Source organism: Antechinus flavipes, chromosome 1 (assembly GCF_016432865.1).
Source record: "Antechinus flavipes isolate AdamAnt ecotype Samford, QLD, Australia chromosome 1, AdamAnt_v2, whole genome shotgun sequence".
Lineage (NCBI taxonomy): Eukaryota > Metazoa > Chordata > Mammalia > Dasyuromorphia > Dasyuridae > Antechinus > Antechinus flavipes.
The window spans coordinates 144,016,466-144,026,327 of record NC_067398.1 but is presented as its reverse complement, the minus strand read 5'-3'; positions in this window follow the sequence as shown (position 1 = coordinate 144,026,327).

Genomic DNA, 9,862 nt, shown 5'->3' with positions numbered 1-9,862 from the left:
AGTGTCATTTAGTACAGATGCTTTCATTTTATAAGTTAAGTGAAAGGTCACACACTACATTACAAATCCAAATGTCAAGACTGACTTCAGAGCCAGGATTTCCTCTCCCTAGAATCACCATGAATCTGTTTTCATCCCAAATATTCATTTCTAGGGACTTTTGTTCTTTGTAAGCCTCTTCTGGTTGGTGAGATGATTATCTTAGGGAGCAACCCTATAGTGAAAAGTATTTTGTAGAATGTTTTGGGAAGTTAATGCTACAGTTTTGCATCACAGCTAATGAGCTAACTCTCTGTTGGAACATGATGGGGCTTCCTGGAACATTGGCCCCAGCTGTGTCCTACTTTTCAGCTGCTGGGCCATCTTGCATGCAGTTGTTATGCGATTGATTGTGCCAGGAGTGTGGGTTCTAATAGTATCGGAGAAACTGGATAGAAACAGATGTGATGGATTTTTGGCTTGGATCGATGCTTATCTTTTTTGAACCTCTGGTGACTTTTTCAGTAACTTTGAAATTATATTGGATAATTAATTAAATTGGATCAGGTACTTATTAATATGTTTAACACCTGAAGAGAAAGTGTCACATTTGGGATTACTTTGCCCTTCCCATTATATCCCCTTTCAATCTCCAAAAATTCAAAATATTAACAAATTGAATGAAAGACACATTATGAGTGGTATTATACCACGTGGGAATGATATACAATTTTAAGTGGCAGAATCATAGACTGACTTCAGAGCTGAAAGGTAACTTAATGATTGTTTTGCACTATTCCTTTGTTTTATAGTGATTAAATGCATTGGTGCCGTGATTAAATGAATTGTTCAAGGTCAATAGAACAAACAGGACAAAGCTCCTGCTTTCTATATGAATATTCTTTTTCTAACATGTGAGCATAAAAATAGATATGCAAACAAAATAGCTTTTAAGATTTGGTTTCTTGAAGTCTAGGAGAAGCACCTAGAAGTATGAATGTGACCTTTAATTTAAAAAGCACATGTGAAAAAAATCTTCCTAAGTTATTTAAAATTAGCAACCTTGAAATAGAATTTCTTTCTCTCCTCTTTCCTGCATCCCCTCCCCAACCACACTTACCATTGGTTGAGTTCTTCTAATTATTCTCTAGATTTGTCCTTGAAATTTTCCTCCCACAATAAAAAGGCATTCCAAAACTCAAACCCTATAAACAGAAAAGCAAGGGTCACCTGATATCCATTCTTTATTTTAAAAAGAAAATAATAGCTTTTTATTTTCAAAATATATGCAAAGATAGTTTTCAATGTTCACTCTTGCAAAACCTTGGGTTCCAATTTTTTTCTTTCTCCCTTTCCCCACCCCCGCCCCTATACAGCATGCAATCCAAAATGTTAAACATATGCAATTCTTTGTATACATATTTGTATACATTATCATGCTGCAGAAGAAAAATCAGATCAAAAATGAAAAAAAGAGAAAGAAAAAACCAAGCAAACAACAACAAAAAGGTGGAAAGACTCTATTATGATTCACATTCAGTCCCCATAGTCCTCTTTTTAGTTGCAGATGGCTCTAACATGTCTATTGGAATTGGCCTGAATCACCTCACTGTTAAAAAGAGCCCCATCCATCAGAGTTGATTATCATGTAATGTTGTTGCTGCTGTGAACAATGTTCTCTTGCTTCTACTCATTACATTTAGCATCCGTTCATATCAGTCTCTCCAGGGAATGTTAGAGTAAGAATTGTTTCATTCCTTGCATTTATATTCCCATAATGCCTGGCACATACTTAATGCTTAACAAATACAATTAATTGGGTTTCTAAAGGTAAAAAACAAAAATCACTGTGTCATGGAAGTCTTCCTTAGCTGCATGGAAACCTGAAGACTTCTATCTCCTGGCTTAAAGCTGAAGATAAGTGATTATACGTCATCCTACTTTGTTTCCTGGGAAGAACTGGGGAAGCAAACCAACAGTCTTTCTAAGAAAATCTATTCAAAAATTTAACAATTAATTACAAGTAATGCTAATGACAACTTGGATTTGAAAAGCCTTTAGTCTTCTTTACCTAGCTTTAATCACTAACTGGTCAGTTACTTCATTCAAACTGAGACCAATTAAAACCTTAGTTTAAAAGGCCAAGGTCTCTCCCTGCATCCAGGGTCATCTCCAGTTGTCCTGATTCATATCAGACCTCTGAAAGTGAGTTTGGTGATCTTGTACAGCCTTCCCTCACGTCAATCCAATCATGTGCATGTCATGATATCATTTCCCTGATATCATGGCTCTCTTGGAAAATGAAGAAAGATAACAACAACCTCTGAAAATACTTCAAAGATGAAGAGTTTCTTTGCCCTTTCTGTTCTTTCCAAGCTTCCACAAAGATCTTTTAATCTTTTGTGAATTTTTCTGTGGGGTATCATTTTAATATTATGCAATTTAAGAAACAAAGAATTGTTTTGCATTTTAAAAGTTGATGTACATAATTGAATTAAAATGGGAAAGCTTTTATTTTTTATTTTTTTTGTTTTTTATTTGTTTTGGTTTACTCAAAGTTCTTTAAGGAGAAGGCTTTAGAAGTTTTCTTTCTTAGGTTTTATCTTCTCCTTTCTCTTGCTTGATATCTTGGCAATTTCATTGCTCATTAAAACTTATGGAGAATGGGCTGTGGAAATGAAATGAAAGGAAATCGAAACTAGTCTGTTTTGTTACTTGCCACCTGATCTTTGTAAAAAATTGAATGAAGGAATAAGCTATAAATAAGGACTAAATAAAAGTTTGGAATTTCCTATGGATTAATTTATCCATGCTATTCTTGTATTTTTTTCTTATAGTTGATCATGGATTTATTACTGAATTGAATTCTCTCTAATCCAATGAATAAAGTAGGCACAAGGATATATAGTTACGGAATGACATAGGAATTACTCTTAAGGAGTTTATAATTTAATGTTCATGAATAACTATATACAAGGCAAAAAGCGATCAGCAAAAACAGGTCGTTAAGAGAAATTTGAAGGAGAGGGAAGGTGTAGTTTGGGATGGAAAACATTTTGACATCATGAAGCTTCAGATGTTCAGAGGGAAAATGACATCTGAATTGGGCCTTGAAATAAGGGAGCTATTTAAGGTCTAGAAGATGCTGTGAACAAAAGTAAAATAATAGGAGATTGAAGTATAAGCAGAGATGATGATTAGTTTGGATGAAAGGAAATAGTATGACAGAAGATTGGAATAAGTTGGAGTAAGAATGAAATGAAGAAAGGGGTGGGAATTTTATTTCCTTGACAATAGGGAGCAGCTGAAGATATTTCAGGAAAGATCAGAGCAGTGCAATGGAAAGATGACAGAGGAAGTAATATTAAGGATGAATTATTGATGTAACAGGCTAGATGTTGGAAGATCAGTTATGGGACTAGTAAAATAGTATAAATGAGATATTATATAACTAGCATAGACTGCATGCTTAATTAAGGCTCAGTAATGAGGGAGAGAAATAGAATGATTGTAGTAGGGATGGAAAGAGGGGTGATACATCTGAATGATACTGAGGAAGCAGTATTTATAGATTGACAACTGATTGGAGGAGAGAGGTAATAGAAAAGGAAGCATCAGAACTTTTATATTTTGAGTTGAGTAATTAGTATTACAAATATAAATAAAGGATACATATGGGATTTTTTCCTTTTTAATCTTTTGCAGTTGTATATTTAGTAAGTAGCATAGTTGCAGTGCAGGGTGCATGTATAAATAACTTTTTTTGTGTACAATTCCTAGTTGCTTTTCAGAAGAATCGTACCCATTCAAAGGGCCACAAATAGTGTTATAAATGTACACTTTTCCCATAGCCTCTCCAGTATTTGTCATTTTCCTTTTTTTGGGGGGGGGATGTAATTTTTAGCACTCTAGTTATGGGTGGAATCTCAGAATTGTTTTAATTTGCATTTCTGTAATTAGAAGTAATTTGGAGGATATATATATGTATGTATGTATATAGCCATAGATAGCTGAGGTTTGTTCCATTGAAAATTGTCTGTTCTTGTCATTAGATCATTTATCACTTGGGGAATCAATTCTCCTTTTTTATAAACTTGAATAAGTTCTTTATATATCATACAAATGAGACCTTTATCAGAGAAACTAGTTACAAAGATTTCTTAACTCTCCTTATATTTGTTTCTCTTTTTATATTAGTTTTCTTAGATTCTTTCTGTAAAACCTTTTAATTTAATTTTATGTAATCCAAGTTGGAGTAACTAGGTGGTACAGTGGATAGAGTGCTAGGCTTGATGTCAAAAAGACTCCTCTTCCTGAGTTCAAATCTGTCCTCAGTCACTTACTAGTTTAGACATTTACTATGATTTTGGGCAAGTCACTTAATCTTGTTTGTCTCGATTTCCTTATCTATAAAATGAGCTGGAGAAGAAATAACAAACCACTTCATTAACTCTGACAAGAAAAGCCAAATGGAGTCACAAAGAGCTGGACATGATTGAAATGACTGAACAATAAAATACAAGTTACCAATGTTATCTTCAGTAATCCTCTATTTTTGCTTAGTCATGAACTTTCCTTCTCTCCATAGTTCTGATAGGTAATTATTTCTATGTTTCTTTAATTTGTTTAAGTTTGTATCTCTGTTTATGTTTTTATACTACACACATACAGATACACAGACACACACACATATGTCATATCCATTTAGAGCTTATATTAAGTATTGGTCTAATTTCTTCCATGCTGCTGTCTAAATTTCCCAGCTGTTTTTGTCAGATAGTAAGTCCTTATTCTAGTAGTTTAGGGTCTTTGTTTTTATTGAATTTATTGAATTAGATTGAATATTAGATCCATTTGCTTCCATATGTTGTGATTCTAATTTGTTCCACTGATCTTTTTATTTTTAGCTAGTTCCAACTTGTTTTGAGAATGCTTTGTAATATAGTTTGAGACATAGTCCTGCCAGACGCCTTTTCTTTCCACTTAAAATAATAATTACTTTTCTAGAGATTATTAAACATTTTGGGCCTCTTTATGATTTTTTATTATTTTTCCTCATTCTACAAAGTAATCCTTTAGTAGTTTGGTGTGGGACTGAATAATTTAGATAATATTGTCACTTTTATGTTATTGAAATAATCCTACTTACCTATTTATAGCAACTCTTTTTATTTGTGCACTAAATGAAAATTACAGGAATGCCCATCAATGAGGAATTGTTGAATAAGTTTTTTTCATATCAGAAGTGTCAAACTCATCATCACTGGTCCCAAGTAGCTGTAAAACTCCCCAGCGTGGCCTGACCTGGATTAAATATAATGGGGAAATATGTAACACAATAAGCAAACATATAATACAGTATAGATATTGTTAAATTGTGATTTTCTAAATCAATATATAGCATACTAGGATCTGTTTATATTTTAATTTGAAACTATTATGATGAGTGAGGAAACTAGATGATTTCAAACATAGAAGGCTTATATGAACAAGTACACAGTAAAATAATAGAACCAGAACAACTTACATTATAACATTGATATAAAAATATGAGCAATTTTGTGGTCAAAGTATATGACCAGATAATTTTCAGATGAAAAAATTAAAGCCATTTCCAATCATGTGAAAAAATGCTCTAAATCACTATTTATTAGAGAAATGCAAATTAAGACAACTCTGAGGTACCACTTCACATCTTTCAGATAGGCTAAGATGACAGGAAAAGATAATGATTAATGTTGGAGTGGATGTGAGAAAACTGGGACACTAATATATTGTTCGTGGAATAGTGAAATGATTCAACCATTCTGGAGAACAATTTGGAACTATACTCAAACAGCTATAAAATTGTAGATACTACTGGATCCATATCCCAAAGAGATTATAAAAGAGGGAAAAGGACCTATATATGCAAAAATATTGTAGCCGCCCTTTTTGTAGTGGCATGGAACTGGAAATTTAGTGGATGCCTATTAGTTGGGAAATGACTGAATAAGTTATGATATGTGAATATAATAGGATATTGTTCTATAATAAATGACAAGCAGGCTAATTTCAGAACCCTGGAAAGACTTACATGAATTGATGCTAAGTGAAGTAAGCAGAACCAAGAGAACATTGTATACAGTGATAACAAGATTATGTGATGATCAACTGTGATGGACTTGGTTGTTTTCTTTTTTATGTGTTGATTCCTTTTATTTTATTTTTGTAAAATTTATTTTATTTGAAAAAACAATAAGAAAAAAGAAAAACAGAAAAGGAATACAAAACAAAATGAAGCAAAACAAAAGAGAACATCATAATGTGACCAGCAAAACATCAGGAAGCATTCAAAATATATAAAAACAAATTACCGCATCAAGAAAGTATATATGTATATATTATTATTATTATTAGAAGAAATTATATTCATGAATGTCCATTTTTTCTTTACTTCCTTGTAAAGTGTTCTCTGGTTCTCTGCTACTCACCTTATTTACTTTATTCTTTTTTTCCCCTTTTGTTCCCCCCACCCCTGAAGCAAGTTATGGTTTAGAAAATATATATTTATGTATACATATTTGAATATATACATACATGCACACATACTCTTTCACACATATGTCTTTCTTATCCATGATGACTCTTTAATTAAATTCTGCTTCATAAATTGCTTTGCTATTACTTAAGGTCCCTCCACCCAAGGATCTCTCCCTTGTCTTCTTCCCTCATCCTTTGCTTCCCCATTCCATCATCTCTCCCCCCTTATTTCTTTATAGATTTTGGAGGGTGCTATACTCTTCATGGTATACATGTAGTATTGCAGATTGAATACATTTCCAATGTGAGTAGGTTTTTGGAATTATGAGCCCTCCTCTACCCTCTAATGCCTGTGTGTCTATTCTTCCTCTGCGTCTCATTTGTATAACATGATTACTACTTTTACCTTAACTCTGCCAATCTTTCTTTTAAGCTACCCTTTTGTTGATGTGAATCTTAAACACATGTAATATACATTTCCCATGTGAAAAAAAAAGCTATAAACAATTTGTTCATGTTTAAACAGTTTGTCCATGTTGAGTTACTTAAAATTAATCTTTGATATTGGTTTTTACATGTTAAATTTTTTGTGAAGTCCTGAAAATGTGCAAATTTGTTCAAGGTCCTTTTTTCTCATTCAAAATTATAGATAATTTTTGCTGGGTATGATATTTTTGGCCACAAACCTAGTTCTTTTGATTTTGAAAAGACCACAGGAGTCGTGGTTTTTTATTGTAGCTGTTTATAAATCTTGTACAATTCTGACTTGGCTCTTTTCAGTAATGAAGTGGTTGAAGGCAATTCCAATAGACTTGTGAAGGGAAATTCCAGTAACATTCAGAGAGAAAACTATGGAGACTGAATATAGATCAAAGCATTGTATTTTCATTTTTTTTGTTTGTTTGCTTGTGGTTTTTTTCTTATTTTTTTTTCCATTTTGATTTTATTTTCCTAGTTCAGCATGACATATATGGAAATATATATATATATATATATATATTTCCATATAACATACATGTTTAACTGATATCAGATTGCTTGCTGTGTTGGGGAAAAGAGAAGAGGGGAAGAGAGGGGGAAAATTGAAACACGAGGTTTTGCAAAGGTGAATGTTGTAAACTATCTGCATATATTTGGAAAAATAAAATACTATTAAAATGAAAAAAAAATATGAACAATTTAAAGGATTTCACAAATTTATAATTGACATAAGCTAAACCAGGAGAATGAGCAAAAATTTCATAGAATACGAGAGAAGATGAAGAAGGAAAGTGATGCTTAAAATTTTTATTTAATAACCAAGAAATGGTTTGGAAAAAGAATTCCAGTAAGTCCCCTTAAAGATGGAAATCAGATTATAGGAGATTAATGAATGAGTGGGTAGTAAAGCATAATTTTCTAGGAATTTGTTTATGAAGAGGAAGAGAGAAAGGATAGCAGAATCAAAGACAGTATGGTTCATGTGAAATGGATATAAAGTTTAACTTTTTGGTGTTACAACACACAGACAGTGCTTTCTTCCTTCCCCAGGTCATTTATTCATGTCTGAGATTTTGGAAAAAAAACAGTCCCAAATTGTCTCAGAGGTATAGATGGGATGGGATAATTAAGAACATAGGGACTCCAAGAGCTTTCTTTGTGATATGGTGGTCTAGCCACATCAATTTTGTACTGGGGGATGGAACACATGAAACTGACTTGAGTCTGTACTAGGGACAGAGACTCAATTTAAAAGATGAGTGGTCAGAGGATATGAACAATTTTCAGAAATTAAAGCCATTTATAGTTCTATTAAAATGCTTTAAATCACTATTGATTAGAGAAATGCAAACAAAAACAATTTTGAGGTACTATTTCATATCTCTCAGATTGGCTAAGATGACACAAAAAGATAATGATAAATCTTGGGTGGGAAACTGGGACACTAATGCATTGTTAGTGGAATTGTGAAATGATCTGGGTCTGGGACTATTCCCAAAGTGCTATAAAATTGTGCATACTCTTTGACCCAGCAGTGCTATTACTAGCTCTGTATCCCAAGGAAATCAAAGGAGGGAAAAGGACCTGCATGTGCAAAAATGTTTGTAGCAGCTCTTTTTGTAGTAGTAAAGAATTAGAAAAGGAGTGGATGCCCATCATTTGGGGAATGGCTGAACAAGTTGTGATACATGAGGGTAATGGAATATTATTGTTCTATAAAAAATGATGAACAAGCTGATTATAGAAAGGCCTGGGAAGATTTACATGAACTGTTATTGAGTGAAACAAGCAGAACCAGGAATACCTTGTACACAATAACAGCAAGAGTGTGCAATGATCAACTATGAAAAACTTGGTTCTTCTCAGTGGTTCAGTGATTCAAAGCAATCCCAATAGGCTTTGGACAGAAAATGCCATCTGCATCCAAAAAAAAGAATTGAGGAGATTGAATGTAAATTAACAATGCTATGTTCATTTTTTTATTTTGCTTCTTTAAAATCTCTCCCATGGTTTTTCCCCTTTGCTTTGATTTTTCTCTCTCAAAATGATTCATAAAGCAATGTCTATTAAACATGTATAAAGTTACTACAAAAAAAAACCTCCTCAAAAGATAAGAGTAATGATGTGGTTTTGTTCATTGGCAAACTTTTAGAAGCAGAAAACTATGTTACAAGTTAGAAACGTATAGAATTGTCTCTTGTTTGGCACTGGGCTAGAGCTGGATGCAAGTAGGTAGGACAAATATCTCTTCCCAAGACAAAAGAACTTTGGAGTATGCCTGTAGTTACACAATGGGTCTCAGAGTAAGGTGGGTTGGAGGACTGGCTATCAGTTTGGTTTTAGCTACCATCTATAGAAAAGGGAGACTTAAGAATATCACGTGGGGCAGCTAGGTGACTCAGTGGAGAGACCAATAGCCTTGAACGTAGAAGGACCTGAGTTCAAATTTGATTTCAGACACTTAACACTTCTAGCTCTGTGACCATAGGTCCAATTGCTTAAAAAAAAAAAAAAAATTGCCTACTGGCAACTATGAGCCATGAGAGGTTTGGCAATAGACTGCTATCTACCATTTGCAGAAGAGGATGTTATCTATTATCTGGAGAGAGCTGTGAGCAAAGTATTGCTGTGCAGGGACTGTGATATGGACAGTAATAAGGAATTTTGCTAAGAGTTGTGGAAAAGCCCAGTGGGAGGCACTTAATGAAGGACCATTCGAAAGGCAACAGCTACTGTGAGTCCTATTTAAAGTACTTCCTTTAAGTCACTGAATGCTTCTTGGGAAGGGCTCTCCATAGGGGTGTTTTGTTATTTTCCAAGGAATTTGTTGTGAGCTCTATATGTTTTCCTCTATGAGTAAAAACAAAACAAAACAAAACAA